Below are 15789 nucleotides of genomic sequence, written 5' to 3'. Positions count from 1 at the left end.
ACTTGGTCCCCTGCCACCCACAAGGGAGACCCAGTTGGAATTCTGGGCTCCTGGTTGCAGCCTGGCCCAGTCCTGGCTGTTGCCATTTGGGGAGTGAACCAGTGGATAGTGTCTGCCTCTCTGCCTCTCTGCCCCTCCCTCCCTCCCTCTCTCTCTCTCTCTCTGTGTGTGTGTCTGCCTTTCAAATAAAATGAAAACAATTTTTTTAAATTTTTTATCTTTTAATTTATTTGACAGATAGAGTTAGACAGTGAGAGAAAGAGACAGAGAGAAAGGTCTTCCTTCCATTGGTTCACCCCCCCAAATGGCTGCTACGGCCAGAGCTACGCTGATCTGAAGGCAGGAGCCAGGTGCTTCCTCCTGGTCTCCCATGTGGGTGCAGGGCCCAAGCACTTGGGCCATCCTCCACTGCCTTCCCGGGTCACAGCAGAGAGCTGGACTGGAAGAGGAGCAACTGGGACTAGAACTGGTGCCCATATGGGATGCTGGCACCGCAGGCAGAGGATTAACCAAGTGAGCCATGGCAGCGGCCCCGAAAATAAATTTTTTTAAAAATTTAAATGAAAAAACAAACCATGTTTCATATATGAAATGAAGCAGATGAACCCTTGTTAAGCAGAGCTTAACATTCTGAAAGTAAGATTTATTCTTTAAAACTTGAACACGGCTTTTCTTCTGAGATAGTGCACTTTGAGAAAAAGTCTGGAAAAATGGTCTATGCATTATGGAATTTGAGCATCAGACCAAAACGTATTGCTGTAATTTATCTGACAGCTACACTGCTATAAATCATCCTTTCTGACCATATGTTTCAGCTTAGAAACATTCTTTAATACAGGCACACCAGAACACCAAATATGCATAAATGAACTTTGTAATCTGCCATTATCTTGAAAAAAACTACATAAATTACATAAGATTGCATGCTTTGTCCAGCTTTTTTTTTTTTCATTTTTCAATCGTCTTTATTAGCAGTCTCCTATGATAAACGTGCCAGGGGTGGGTGTTGTGGGGCCATGAGTTGAACTGCCACTTGGGATGCCCACACCCCATACCCAGTGCTGGTTCAAGTCCAGGCTACTCGGCACTTACATCCCATGTGGGAGTGCTTGGGTTGCAGGCCCAGTTCCATTCCCAATTCAGGCCTCCTTCTAATATACACTCGGGCAGGCAGCTAGTGATGGCACAAGACTTGGGTCCCTTTCACTCACGGGGGAGACCTGGATTGAGTTCCAGGATTCTGGTTTGGCCTGGCCCAGCCCTGATCCACGTGGACATTTGGGGTGTGAGTCAGCACATGGAAGATCTCTCTCTGTATCTGTCTCTCCGTCTTTCAAATAAATGAAAATTTTAAAAAGATAAACTTGTTAAGAGGAATTTTTCTCACACAATTGTAAGAGAAAGCCATTATAAAGGTATGGAGAAAATAATTTGAAATATTACATTATCTCTCAACAACTCTAAGAATGACATACCACAAATGATGAGTGGTTAATAACTATTATTCTAAGAAGCTCATAAAAATGGCAGGATTATGGAGAGCTCCAATATACAAGTATAAATGAGTGAGGGGCCAGAACAGAAATCCATGAGAGGAAATATAATCACCATCATAAACAAAAACAAGAGGAAATTGTTCCCCTTGCTAGAACTTTTTTTCCACGCAAAAGTGAATGACAATCTATTTGCTACAATCCTGTCTTAGTCTGCGCTATGGTTCTGTACAGAATCTCTGAGGCTGGGCATTTTGTAAGTAACGAGGTTTATTTAGCTCATGATTCTGTTGGCTGGAGGGTCCCAAGTGCATGGCGCCAGTGTCCTGGCAGAGTCCTGTTGTCTATCTCACAACAAGGTGGAGAAGAGGAGCGGCGTGTGCGGAGAGAGTTTGTGTGAGCAAGGAACCAAGAGACCCATGGTGGCCAGCCTCACCCTATATAACAATCCACCCTCTTGGGAACTCACTCACTCCTACCATACCTGGGCCACTCCCCGAGACCAGCACTAATCCATTTATGGGGATGGATTCATTCATTACAACCTAATCTTCTTCCACAAAGCCCAGCCTTCTAAAAGTTCACTGTGACATTGGGGACCAAGCTTCCAGTACATGAAACTTTGGGGGACAGAATCTATCCACATCATAGCAAACCAAAACGCCAAAGCAACCGAGCCAGACCATAACCACAAAATGCCCCACTCAAAAGACAAGGAAACATGGAGCTGGGGTGGGGGAGAGGGAACACACGGATTATAAAACCTTCAAGGCAAGTCCCTTTCTTACTCCTGTTTTCGTGCTCAGGCTTAGAATACTAAGCATGCCTATATCTGTAACCAGGTAATGATTTATCAAATGAAGGAAGCACAAAAGGAAGAAAAGGAGGACAGAAAGAATAAATTCATGAATAAGTGAAATTTCTTCAGAGTGAACAAGTGGAGAAGCTACAGTACACCTGGATTTTCCTGCAAACGTAAGCACTGATTGTCATAACAAAGAACATTCTCTCTGAATGGATGAAGCTCTCCTGACTCCAGATCGTGTCCTCCAAGTGCTATTGGGATACCCGAGTGTGCCCTGGGCATCTCAGACTCAGCTGTCACTTTCAGAGGACTAAGACTCAAGCTGGAAACCAGTGAGAAGTCAAAGGGCTGCTCCTCCCCTTTCTGCTCCCAGAAGGAGCCTGGATAACACTCAAAGGCCCATGATGGACTTCCCTTTGATTTAGCTACTTTGTGCTCTCCTCTGCACTTGGCACCTTTATGACCCTCTTACAGGGCTTAGATTCCCTACAGGGGAAATCTATAAAGTCTGCATGACTTGAAATATCTGATATTTGAATGCACGACACTGGAATAGGCACTCAATCCTGTCAGATGGCATGGGGTACTCAGGAGAATAGGATGATGGGGACTCTGCCAACTGGAGGGATAGATTACAAGACGTCCAAAAAGCCCCCCCACAGGCAGCGGCCTCCTTTCCTGCTGCCTTTCTCTGAGGATGAAATGGGGTATAGGGTGTTGGTGTGGCAGAGAGAATTGACTGGGGGGAAAGGGGGGATGTTGAAAACTCTTGTGTAAATGTTCTGTTTTTCAGTAACACTCCAGTTGGAATACACCTAATTCCTATGATTCCAGACATCTTGTGGGAAATGATGCATAGGCATTCTGAAGCAGTGGGTTAGGCCTATGCTTGGCATACATGCATCCCATAACAGAGCGCCAGTCCAAGTCCTGGCTACTCCACAACTGATCCAGCTCCCTGCTAATGTGCCTGGGACACAGCAAATGATGGTTCAAGTACTTGAGCCCCTGCCACCCATGGGGGAGATCTTGATGGAGTTCCTGACTTCTGGCTTCAGCCTGGCCCAGCCTTGGCTATTGTGACTATTTGGAATGAACCATGTGATGGAAAATCTCTCTCTCCTATGTCTTCCTCTGTCTATCTCTCTCTCTCTCCCTCTTTCATTTTGCCTTTCAAATAAATATTTAAATAAACATTTCAAATAAATATTTATTCAAATATTCAAATAAATATTCAAATAAATATTTAAATAAAAATTTTATGTAAACACAAACAAAGATTAAAAAATCAGATGGCGTGTTCTCTTTGTCACCCATGACCAAAGGAGTCCATTGTCTGGAGAGAGGCACTCTAACACTGGAGTTAAACGTGACCAAAATGGAATTCGGCATCTTGTCTGCAAGCCCTAACCTCTCATCTATGTTCTTTTCCTGGTTAAGGGTACCACTGTCTACAAATAACAAATCTGGGCACTGTCTGTGTCTGGTCCCAGCACCCCCCATACCCAATCATGTAGCCCCATCAATACCACATCCTAAAGATCTCCTATCTCTGTGCCCTCTGCCATCACTGTCAAAACCTCCTTGTTTTCAGCTGTCCCTGCAAGAGCTCACTCCTTCTTTGATAGATCATCCATGGCCACGGGTTTGTTTCTTTGACACAAACCCATACATGTCCATCTATGCCAAGTTCTTCAGTGCACATTGCAAGTAGTCTCAATGGCTATGCAGGGTGCCCAAGGCCACTCATGTTTTGCCTCCTAATCCTCCTCCAGTCTCATCTCCTGCCACATTGCTTCTCTTCTCTAGCCATGCTCAGTCAACACATAATCTCTCACACCCCCGTGTTTTTCCACCTGCTTGTTCTCTACTGCAAATGTCCATCTCTTCTTTATCTCAGAACTATCTCTTGAAGCTTTCAGCTTCACTTCAAAAGCGCTCCTCTGCGGAAACTTCAGAGAAGTAAGGACTCTCTTTCCAGCTCCTCTGTGGTTGTGATTCAGTGCATTTACAGCAAATAAATCATCCCTAAGAGGTACTGAGTGCTTCCCATGTGCCAGGCAATGTAACTTAGCCAATTTACATGCATTGTCTCATTTAACCCTCACAACAATACGGTGATGTGCATAATACATGTATCACCAAGTTAAAGAGAAGGAAATGGAGGCACAGAGAAAGTTAAGTAGCTTGCCCTGGGTCCCCCAGCATGGAGGTATCAGGCAGGATGTGAACCCACATTATGAATTCATGCTTTCAATAACCATGCAGCAGGGCTGGCGCTGTGGCTCAATAGGCTAATCCTCTGCCTGTGGTGCCAGCACCCCAGGTTCTAGTCCTGGTTGGGGTGCCGGATTCTGTTCCGGTTGCTCTTCTTCCAGTCCAGCTCTCTGCTGTGGCCCAGGAAGGCAGTGGAGGATGGCCCAAGTCCTTGGGCCCTGCGCCCACAGGGGAGACCAGGAGGAAGCACCTGGCTCCTGGCTTTGGATCAGCGCGGTGCACCAGCCACAGTGTACCAGGTGCAGTGGGCATTGGGGGTGGTGGTAAACCAACGGAAAAGGAAGACCTTTCTCTCTGTCTCTCTCTCTCTCTCACTGTCCACTCTGCCTGTCCAAAAAAATAAAATAAAATAACCATACAGCAGAGATTCCAAGATGGTAGAATAGGGAGAGAGCTTACTGTTCAAGTCTAGGGGAAGATAGTTAAAAAAAAAAGTGGAGAGAGTGCAATCTCAGGGAAGTATTAAGGAGAAAGCTGTGGTGGAAACTCCATAAAAGTTACAGGAGTGCTGTAGACCTATATGGAGAGTGTGGACATGCAGCATGGGCATAGACACAACACAGGACCCCAGCAGCTGAGAGCCTCAGCACCAACTTTGGAGAGTGAGGTGAGACCGACCAGACTTTGGCAGCCCAAGCCATTGGTGATATCGTTGCAGGGGGAGCCTGGCGTGAGTCTGGTCTGGAGCCCTGTGAGGACAGTGTATCTACCAACACAGAGGAAAAAATGGGACATGTTTCTCTCTCTACAACCCCCAGCAACAGTGCCCTGCAATTAGCTGAGACATGGAGGGTGCCATTTTAGACATACATAACAGCTGCACTAGCTTGTGTCCACCCACCCGGCAACCAGCTGAGAAGAGGTGTCTGAATCTGGTTAGGGGGATTAACAGGGTGATGGGCGCCCACATAGGACTGTGAGGGGCCCCCAGCTTCCCAGTACATCACAGGCTCTGGGGCTTAGGCTGCCTGTTTGGAGCACCAACTGGCTGCTGGTTCTGGGAGCACTTCCATCTCTCTGTAGGTGGGACAGACCAGAATGGTAGAGTGGACGCTCGGCACCCTGTGACTGCAGGAGCCTTGTGTGCTGGGACTGTGGAAACACTGGCTACACAGGAGAATGCAGAGTGTGCTGGGTCTCTGGCCAGTCACTGTGGGCAGCTACCCATGCTCAGGGCTTCCTAATTGCCTGAGGTGGGTCGCTGCTGCAGGATTTGTGCTCACCCTGAGAACCACATGGATCCTTTGTGTGGTTCTTGTGGCAGCAAAGATGAATATTACACCCAATGGGACTAATGCCCAGCATTGGTCACCTTGGAGGAGTGAAGGTGAGGGTGAGATTACATCAACAGAGCGGAATAAACCTTCCCCTGTGATAAAAAAAGAAGATATTTATCATGCACAACCTGAGTGTCACCCTGAACACTCCCCTCACCCTGGAGCACTGACCAGAGCTCCCTGACCCCACCAAGCACATGCCTCTGAGTATTCACTGAAAGAGCAGACAGTCCACTAAGCCACAGAAGCATAGTCCCAAGAGAAAAGCCATCATGGGCAAAAAGAAAACAAGTATTTCCACAAAAGCCTAAAAATAAATGCAGAAATTCGAGAAACAAGAATAAGGAAGACAATGATGCCCCCAAAGGAACACGACAACACTTCAGTACTAGAATGTGAAGATGAAGAGATTGATGAAATGCTGAAAATTGAATTTAAAAAAGTAATAGAATTACTCAGAAGCAAATCCATGAATTAAAGAAATCCATACATTACATGAATAAAAAATTTTCCCATGAAGTTGAGATTTTAGAGAGAAATCAAAATGAAATAATAGAAATAAAGAATTCAATAGATCAAATAAGAAATGTGATGGAAAGCCTTAACAATAGGCTTGGTGAGGTAGAAGAAAGAATATCCAAGTTAAAAGACAAATCTCTAGAAATTTTAGTCAGATCAAAAAAAGAAGAAAATAGAAACCTAAAGAGCAAGTGTTGCAGATTTGTGGGATATTATCAAATGGCACAACATACAGGTCTTAGGAGTCCATGAAGGTGAAGAAAGAGCGACGATCTTTTCAGCGAAATAATTACAAAAAACTTGTCTATTTTGGAAAAAGAAAGGGATGTCCAAGTACAGGAAGCACACAGAACTCCTAATAGACATGACCAGAAAAGATCTCTACCACAACACACTGTAGTCAAACTCTTCCCAGTGAACCATAAAAATTCTAAAATGTGCACGAGAGAAATGCCAGATTACTTTCAGAGGATCACCAACTAGACTCACAGCTGACTTCTCATCAGAAACCCAACAGGCTGGGAGAGAATGGAGAGATATGTTTCAAGTCTTAAGAGAAAAAAACTGTTAACCCAGAATACTGTACCCTGAAAAGCTCTCATTTATGAATGAAGGTGAAATAAAGACCTTTCATAACAAATAGAAATTGAAAGAATTTGTCACCACTCATCAAGCCTTACAAAAGACACTTAAGGATGTGCTACACACAGAAACACAGAAACATGGTCATCACTATGCAAGAAGGTGAAGGCAGAAAATTTCCTAGTAAAAGTACAAAAGAAAACCAAAGCAAACAATAGGAATATTTATGGAAAAATGGCAGGGCCAAGTAATTACTTATTAATAGTCACCTTGAATGTAAATGGTCTCAACTCTCGAGTTAAAAGATAAAGACTGGCTGAATAGATAAAAAAAAACAAGGTCCATGTATTTTCTGCCTTAAAGAAATACATTTCACCAACCAAGATGCACACAGACTAAAAGTGAAAGGATGGAAAAAGATAGTCCAGGTGAATGGAAAACAAAAAGCCATCCTAATATCACATAAAATAGACTTTAAACAAAAACTGTTAAAAGAGACAAAGAAGGGCACTATGGAATGATTAAGAGATCAATTCAACATAAAGATATGACATTAATAAACATACATACACCAGATTATAGGGCAACTGGCTATTTAAAAAAATGGTAATGGACCCAAAGAGAGACATAGACTCCAATTAATGGGCACCTCAGTACACCACTTTCAGCAATGGACAGATCAACCAGACAAAATATCAGCAAGGAAACAACAGAGTTAATTTATACTATATACTAAATGGACCTAACAGAGATCTACAGAACTTTTCATTCTACAGTTACAGAAAATATATTCTTCTCATCAGTGCGTGGAACTTTCTCTAGGACTGACCACATGCTAGGCCATAAAGCAAGTTTCAGCAAATTAAAAAAAAATCAAAATCATACCATACTGCCACAGTACAATGAAGCTGGAAATCAATAACTAAAGAATCTTTAGAACATATGCAAACACATGGAGACTGAACAACATGCTCCTGAATGAACAGTGGGTCGTTGAAGAAAACAAACTAAAAATCAAAAAACTTCTGGAAACAAATGAAGGTTACAATACAACAAATAAAAACTCATGGGATAGCCTTTTCCACTCCCTCCACTTCCGGAAGCTGCTGCTGGCAGCCCTTGAGCTCGGGCGAGCACCCTTCAAGGAGCATGTACTGGGGCTGCAGGAGCAAGCAGACATGAGAGTGAGGCTGGGGAAGCTGTGGGCACCTCGTGAGGGGCAGTAGTGGCCACAGCTCTCATGGCTCAGTTCGGAGATACATCAGAAGTAGACCATGCTTTCTTTGACAGTGACTGAAGAAACAAATAAATGTGAAAGTAATTCAGTTTTTGACAAGCAAAATGTTGATGCTGAAGAGAGACTAGATAAAGGTACAGAAAATGTGAACCTGAAATTTGGAATAGAAACAAAAGAAAATTATCTCAGCAATAAGGGAAATGAAAAGAGAACAAAAATTCTCCTAGAAGAAAACCCAATAGAGAATGGTATTGTCCAAACTGGAAATTCTTTATCATTAATCACTTCTTCAAGATCAGAAAAATTGTGTGATAACACAATAGACCATAAAACATACCTGCCCATGTCCTGCAGGATTCCCAAAACTGTAAAAGGTGCTGAGGATGACTACTATACAGATGGAGAAAAAAGCATTGATACTGGGAAAAAGTGTAATGTGAGGTCCAAGTCAGCTAAGCTAATAATTTTTTAAAAAGCACAAGTAGAAAGTATTCCAAAATTAGTTCTTTCTCTTCTTGTCTTCTTCATCTCCAAGTTCAGGTACAGATTGTTTGAATGCAGGATATGATATCTCCAAATCTGATTCCTCTCCATCATCAAAGAAACATGTATCTAGTGTAACCCTCTTATCACCAAAACAGAAATATAAACCAGAAATAAAGTCAACAGGAAAATGACCTCCAACTACTAGACCAAAAATTGGTGACTACATTGAGAAATCTGAAGATACTGTGAGTGATGTAACTCCTTTATAAACTCCAGACATCAGCATCATCCCTGTTCAGTCTGGGGGCATCAAATGACCAAAAATTAAAAAGTTAAAAGGCAAGAAAATGTGAATGAGGAAATATATGAAGATGTTGAGGATTTAAAAAATAATTCAAGGTGTTTGCAAACTGCCAAAAAAGGGAAAGAAAAACATGAGCCTAATCCTACCTCAAAGTCTTCAGTGTTAGATTCTAATTTAGACCACAGACACAAACAGAAAGTCTTACATGACACAGTGGACCTGAGTCATCTTTTGAAAGCTTTTCTGCAATTAGAAGAAAGGGGACTACAAAGATATCACTTTGCTCGGCCTTCAGTAGTACCTAGGAAAAACTATTCCTTCTCAAGAGGAGAAGTGAGATGTATCAATCAGGAGAATCAGAGGCTTCTGAAAGACCTGTCAAGACAGGCTGAAAAACCAGGAAGCAAAAATACAATTAAATTGTATCATAGTGCTCTCAATAGACAGAGGGAACCGCAAAGGATTGAAAGAGAACATTTGGCTTTACTGAAAAGGCTTGAAGCAGTGAAGCCAACAGTTGGTATGAAACATTCAGAACAATTAATGGACTATCATCGCAATACGGTTATCTCAACCCATCTCCATCCTCAAGACGAGTGAGATCTACTCTAGGCCAATATAGCCCATTAAGAGGAGCGTCCAGGACATCCAGTGCAACTGTGTCCTCAGCTGCAGAGTGAATGACAGGCCTTTGACAAACCCAATGGCTGTTGCTGAGACCTCAACCCCTGGATGTCCATACAGCTTGGTTACAAACCTTTCTTTCACTTTAAATGTTGCTCATACAAATTTTATTGAAGTGTTCCTGTGTATTATTGTAATTCTTTGTGTAAACATCTGTAATACTGGTTTAAGCAATTTGAAATATACAATAAGTTCTAATTTATTGTTATTCCATGCAAAATTGTCAAAAAGACAATTTAATGTAAAATCAGTGTTTTTTAATGATGATGTAATTATAGGAGATGTATATGTATTTATAGAGAAGTGATAGCATGCATGAGTATTTTCTCAGGACAGAAGTTATTTCAGTTGTCATTCTGACAAAATGGTGGTCATTAGTGTCATTGCATGTCAGACCCAAGGTGTTTGCTATACAGTTCTCATTTTATGCTGTTTTCATTTCTTGTAAGCTGTGACTGTGAGCTAAATTTGACTGAATTTGTTTTCTATTTGCTTTAGAACTAATGTGGCATGACTCATAGCTTGATTCTATGAGAACCACACTTTATTATAATGAAATAAATCTTGAAATTTGTTTTCACTGGTGAAGCCCATTTAGATTTGATGAGCAGGTGGGGAGAAGCTTGTACTGGAGCAATCCTTGTGATTCGGCAGCGATGTCTAATATTTCTATAAAAGTACTCTGAGTGAGATTTCAAAAACTAGATTAACCATTCCAAATGATTCCAAACTGATATTATAAATTCAACTTAGAAGCCCCTCTTTTCTTCTTCTCCATGTTTACATACAGTGTGCTTAATGATTCTGAGAAATGAGGTGGCCTCTAGAGGAACTGTCTACTCCTTTGTCAGTAGTTTAACCACAGACCAGATCAGTTTCATCAGCAGCCAAAGTATGTTGAATCAGTAAAGTAGCACCACCAGTTAAAAGAGCCAAGAATCAGATCCTGAGGTGTGTCAGAACAGTGTTTTAATTGATACCAATTAGCATGTTGGGTTGTGATTCAGTATTGCATTAATAAGAATAACAAGGAAATGCTTTAGAAATTCCAGGTAGTATTTATAAGGGCTGAAAAAGAAAACTAAACTATAAATAATAAGGGAAATAAATCACTACTGCTTTAAATATTAGCTTATTTTCTTGTTTTGTTTTGGTTTATTTGTTTGAATTCTAAAGTTTCACATTTAAAGGGCTAGAAATCTTGATGAAATTGGTAATGACAGAGTGTTAGTCTCTTACTTCCTATAGCAAAGTATAATATTTTGGCCGGCGTCGCGGCTCACTAGGCTAATCCTCCGCCTTGCGGCGCCGGCACACCTGGTTCTAGTCCTGGTTGGGGCGCCAGATTCTGTCCCAGTTGCCCCTCTTCCAGGCCAGCTCTCTGCTGTGGCCCGGGAGTGCAGTGGAGGATGGCCCAAGTGCTTGGGCCCTGCACCCCATGGGAGACCAGGAGAAGTACCTGGCTCCTGCCATCAGATCAGCGTGGTGCACTGGCTGCAGCGAGCCAGCCGTGGCGGCCATTGGAGGGTGAACTAACGGCAAAAAAGGAAGACCTTTCTCTCTGTCTCTCTCTCTCACTGTCCACTCTGCCTGTCAAAAAAAAAAAAAAAGAAGTATAATATTTCACAGTTATCACTGCTTTTCATTATTCGTCTTTTAGTATAATATCCTTATAATATATTGGAAAGTGTGCATATTAAATGACAAATCTTTCTTTTTTAAAAATGAACTTCTAAGCCATAATAAGGAGATTTTTTTTTTCAGTGCTCAAGCTCTGTAGCATATATGTTGAACTTTCTTAACACCTTCAGCAGTAAACCAAACTTCATTTTGCTAAACATCAATTCAAATTTCTTGGTCTTAGTTTGTTTTCACGGATTTTGTTTATGATAGAGCACAGAACAGTATGGTTGAAAATTTTCATTTGAACACAAGCTGGCTTGATGTTTGTTTTACTGCTTTGTACTTTGGGCTATAATATTCATCTGAAGTTATCTGATGCTTTGTTCCTAGTGAACAAGTTCTTCACACCCACTTTATATATAAGCTTTAGCTATAGTAAACCAAGGTTTTCTTTTTTGTAAAACAATACATCCTTGAGATAACATAATGGACTTAAAACTCAGCATCTGGACATTTGCCCAATAGTGAATTAGTTTTTTAAACAAATTTTTGAAAATTTGACAAAAATATGTACATAAAACCTTTATGTTCATAATGGCATTAGTTTCTGAATATGTTTTATATGATCTTTGTTACCACATGTGCAGATGTAACACATACACTTTCAAAGTGAAGACCTCTCTCTCTCTGCCTCTCCTCTGTAACTCTTTCAAATAAATAAATAAATCTTTAAAAAATGAAAGAAAACTGTGATATTCTCTGATATAAGTCAGTGTGGTTTGAATTTGTGGCTCAAGGGGCATTTTTAATAGAAGAATATAAGTACACTACTCTGTTTTCAAGAATTTAAAGTGGAAGATAGTCTAACACTATTTTGTATTTGATTGGCTTGTATTTAATGTATGTACTTAGAGAATTTACATCTGTACCTAGAAAGCATACTGATCTGAGGTCTAATAACAAAGCTAGATTATCACTGAGAATTTTCATCTATGTCAAACCTTAAACTAAAGTTGCTTCTTTTTAATAAGACTCTGTGAAAGATAATTATTAAAATTATTTCTTCAGATGTAGCTATCATCTCTTCCTTCTTCATTATCCATTAAAAACTGCTTTCTTAGCTACTACTCCAAATAAAGTTTTCTGGTTTGCTTCTAAACACAGTTAAAAAAATAAATATAGTAAAAAAAAATCTTATGGCCTGCGCCGCGGCTCACTTGGCTAATCCTCCGCCTGCGGCGCTGGCATACCGGGTTCTAGTCCCGGTCGGGGTGCCGGATTCTGTCCCGGTTGCTCCTCTTCCAGTCCAGCTCTCTGCTGTGGCCCGGGGAGGCAGCGGAGGATGGTCCAAGTCCTTGGGCCCTGCACCCCATGGGAGACCAGGAGAAGCACCTGGCCCCTGGCTTCGGATCAGCGCAGCGTGCCGGCCGTAGCAGCCACTTGGGGGGTGAACCAACTGAAAAAGGAAGACCTTTCTCTATGTCTCTCTCTCACTGTCTAACTCTGCCTGACCAAAAAAAAAAAAAAAAAAAAAAAAAAAACAACAACAAAAAACTTATGGGATACAGCAAAAGCAGTGCTAAAAGGAATGTTTATAGCAATTGGTCCCTACATCAAGAAATCAGAAAGCCACCAAATAAGTGAGATATCAAAGCATCTCAAGGACCTAGAAAAACAACAAACCAAACCTAAAATTAGTAGGAGGAAAGAAATAATTAAAATTAGAAAAGAAATAAACAACATTGAAACAAAATAAAAACAATCAGTGAAATGAAGAGCTGGTTTTATGAAAAAAAAGGAGGAGAGGGAGGGAAAGGGATAGGAAAGGGAGGAGGAGAATAGAGAAGACCCAAATTAATAAAATCAAAAAAAAAAAAGAAAAGAAATGTAACCACAGAAATAAAAAACAATCATCAGGAATTACTACAAAGAGCTGCATGCCAAAAATCAGGAAACCTAGAAAAACAGATTTCTGAATATGTAAAACTGAACTAAATTGAGCCATGAGGACATGGAAAACCTAAACATACCAATAACCAAGACAGAAGCTGAATCAGTAATAAAGATGCTCTCAACAAAGAAAAGCCCAGGACCAGATGGCTTCCTGGCTGAATTCTACCAGATATTTAAAGAATAATTAACTCCAATTCTTCTCAAGCTATTCAAAACAATTGAAAGGGAGGGGATCCTCCCAAACTCCTTCTGCAAAGCCTGTATCACCTTAATTCCTAAACCAAAAAAAGAAACAACAGGGAAAGAGAATTATAGACAAATTGCTCTGATGAGCATAGATGCAAAAATCCTCAACAAAATACTATCCAATGGAATCCAACAACACATCACAAAGATAATTCACCTGGACCAACTGACCAACTGGGATTTACCCCTGGCATGCAGGGATGATTCAACATTAGCAAATCAATCAATGTGATACATCACATTAGACCACTGAAGAAAACAAGCCATATGATTATCTCAATAGATGAAGAGAAAACATTTAATAAAATACAACATCTTAGGCCGGCGCCACAGCTCACTAGGCTAATCCTCCGCCTTGCGGCGCCGGCACACCGGGTTCTAGTCCCGGTCAGGGCGCCGGATTCTGTCCCGGTTGCCCCTCTTCCAGGCCAGCTCTCTGCTGTGGCCAGGGAGTGCAGTGGAGGATGGCCCAGGTGCTTGGGCCCTGCACCCCATGGGAGACTAGGAAAAGCACCTGGCTCCTGGCTCCTGGCTTCGGATCAGCGTGGTGCGCTGGCCGCAGCGCGCCGGCCGCGGCGGCCATTGGAGGGTGAACCAATGGCAAAGGAAGACCTTTCTCTCTGTCTCTCTCTCTCACTGTCCACTCTGCCTGTCAAAAAAATAAAAAAAAAAATACAACATCTTTTCATGATGAAAACTCTAAGCAAATTCTGCATAGAAGGAACATTCCTCAACACAATCAAGGCAATTTATGAGAAACCCACGGTCAGAGTCCTATTGAATGAGGAAAAGTTGGAAGCATTCTCACTAAGATTCAGAATCAAATAAGGATGCCTACTCTCATCATTGCTAGTCAACATCGTCCTGAAAGTTTTAGCCAGAGCAATTAGGCAAGAAAAATAAATCAAAGGGATAAAAATTGGGAAGGAGGAAGCCAAACTTCCCCTATTTGTACAAGACATGATTCTATATAAAGGGGATACAATAAACTCCACTAAGAGATTACTGGAACTCATAGAAGAGTTTGGTAAGGTAGCAGGATATAAAGTCAGTACACAAAATCAATGGCCTTTGTATAGACAGACAGTGCCATGGTTGAGAAAGAAGTTCTAAGATCAATCCTATTCGCAATAGCTACAAAAAAAATCAAATACCTTGGAGTAAATTTAACCAAATGCCAAAGATTTCTACAATAAAAATTACAAAACATTAAAGAAATAAATAGAAGATACAAAAAAATGGAAAAATCTTCTATGCTCACAGATTGGAAAAATCAATATCATCAAAACATCCATATTGCCATGCGCAATTTACAGATTCAGTGTGATCCCAATCAAAATACCAAGTACATTGTTCTCAGATAGAGAAAAAATCATGCTGAAATGCATATGGAAACACAGGAGACCCCAAATAGCTAAACTGTCGCTCCCCCTCTTCGTGGAGGAACGACACAGGACCCTGTGCTGTTCTTTCGTCTGCTCGGCCCTCCCCGGGTTTGCTGCTGGTTCTTCCCGGGTTGGCTACTATCCCTTCCACCTCCGTGGAAGGGCAGTTCCCCCTGGCCACATTCCCCACTTCCGCAGGGGAGCGGCACACCGCCGGCCGGCTTTCTCGGGGGCTGCACAGGTGTTCCCCTTAGGTGTTCCTCTTAGATGTTCCTGGTGCATGCCGTCTCTCTCCTCCTTTATAGTCCTCCTCTGCCAATCCCAACTCGGCTGCCCACACGCCGAGTACGCTGCTCTCCTCCAATCAGGAGCAAGTCCTACAGTTTATTGGCTGAACTGGAGGCAGCTGTGCAGAAGCTGTTTACTTCTCTCCCAGCGCCATATTGTGGGAGAGCAGATGCATAGAATAAGTCTTAATTCCAGTAACTCAGTCCAGTCCGGGCTGCTCCCCACACTAAACCAATCTTATACAACAAAAACAAAGCCAGAGGCATCACAAAACCAGATTTCAAAACATACTGCAGGGCAGTTATAATCAAAACAGCATGGTACCTGCAAAAAAAAAAAAAAAAAAAAAAACACAGATGGATAGACCAAAGGAACAGAATATAAACTCCAGAAATCATTCCACAACTCTACAACCAACTTATCTTTGACAAAGGAGTTAAAATCAATCCCCGGAGCAAGGACAGTCTCTTCAACAAGTGGCGCTGGGAAAACTGGATTTCCACATGCGGAAGTATGAAGCAAGACCCCTACCTTATACCTTAGACAAAAATCCACACAAAATGCATTAAAAACATGAATCTGTAACCCAATATCATCAAATTATTAGAGAACCACGGGGAAACCCTGCAA

General features: G+C 41.7%; 1 protein-coding gene and 1 pseudogene across 1 annotated transcript in view; one reads left to right on the top strand and one right to left on the bottom strand.

Annotated features, from left to right (window-relative positions):
- Positions 1 to 15789, bottom strand: part of FBXL13 (F-box and leucine rich repeat protein 13) — a 244710-nt gene that overhangs the window by 43191 nt on the left and 185730 nt on the right. The gene's annotated exons all lie outside the window — the stretch shown is intronic.
- On the top strand, positions 8194 to 9660 carry LOC103348711 (cilia- and flagella-associated protein 97 pseudogene; annotated as a pseudogene).

This window comes from Oryctolagus cuniculus, chromosome 3 (genome assembly GCF_051225735.1).
Source record: "Oryctolagus cuniculus isolate XC-2025 breed Fujian yellow rabbit chromosome 3, ASM5122573v1, whole genome shotgun sequence".
NCBI classification, from domain to species: domain Eukaryota; kingdom Metazoa; phylum Chordata; class Mammalia; order Lagomorpha; family Leporidae; genus Oryctolagus; species Oryctolagus cuniculus.
This window is presented reverse-complemented; position numbering and strand designations above follow the sequence as displayed.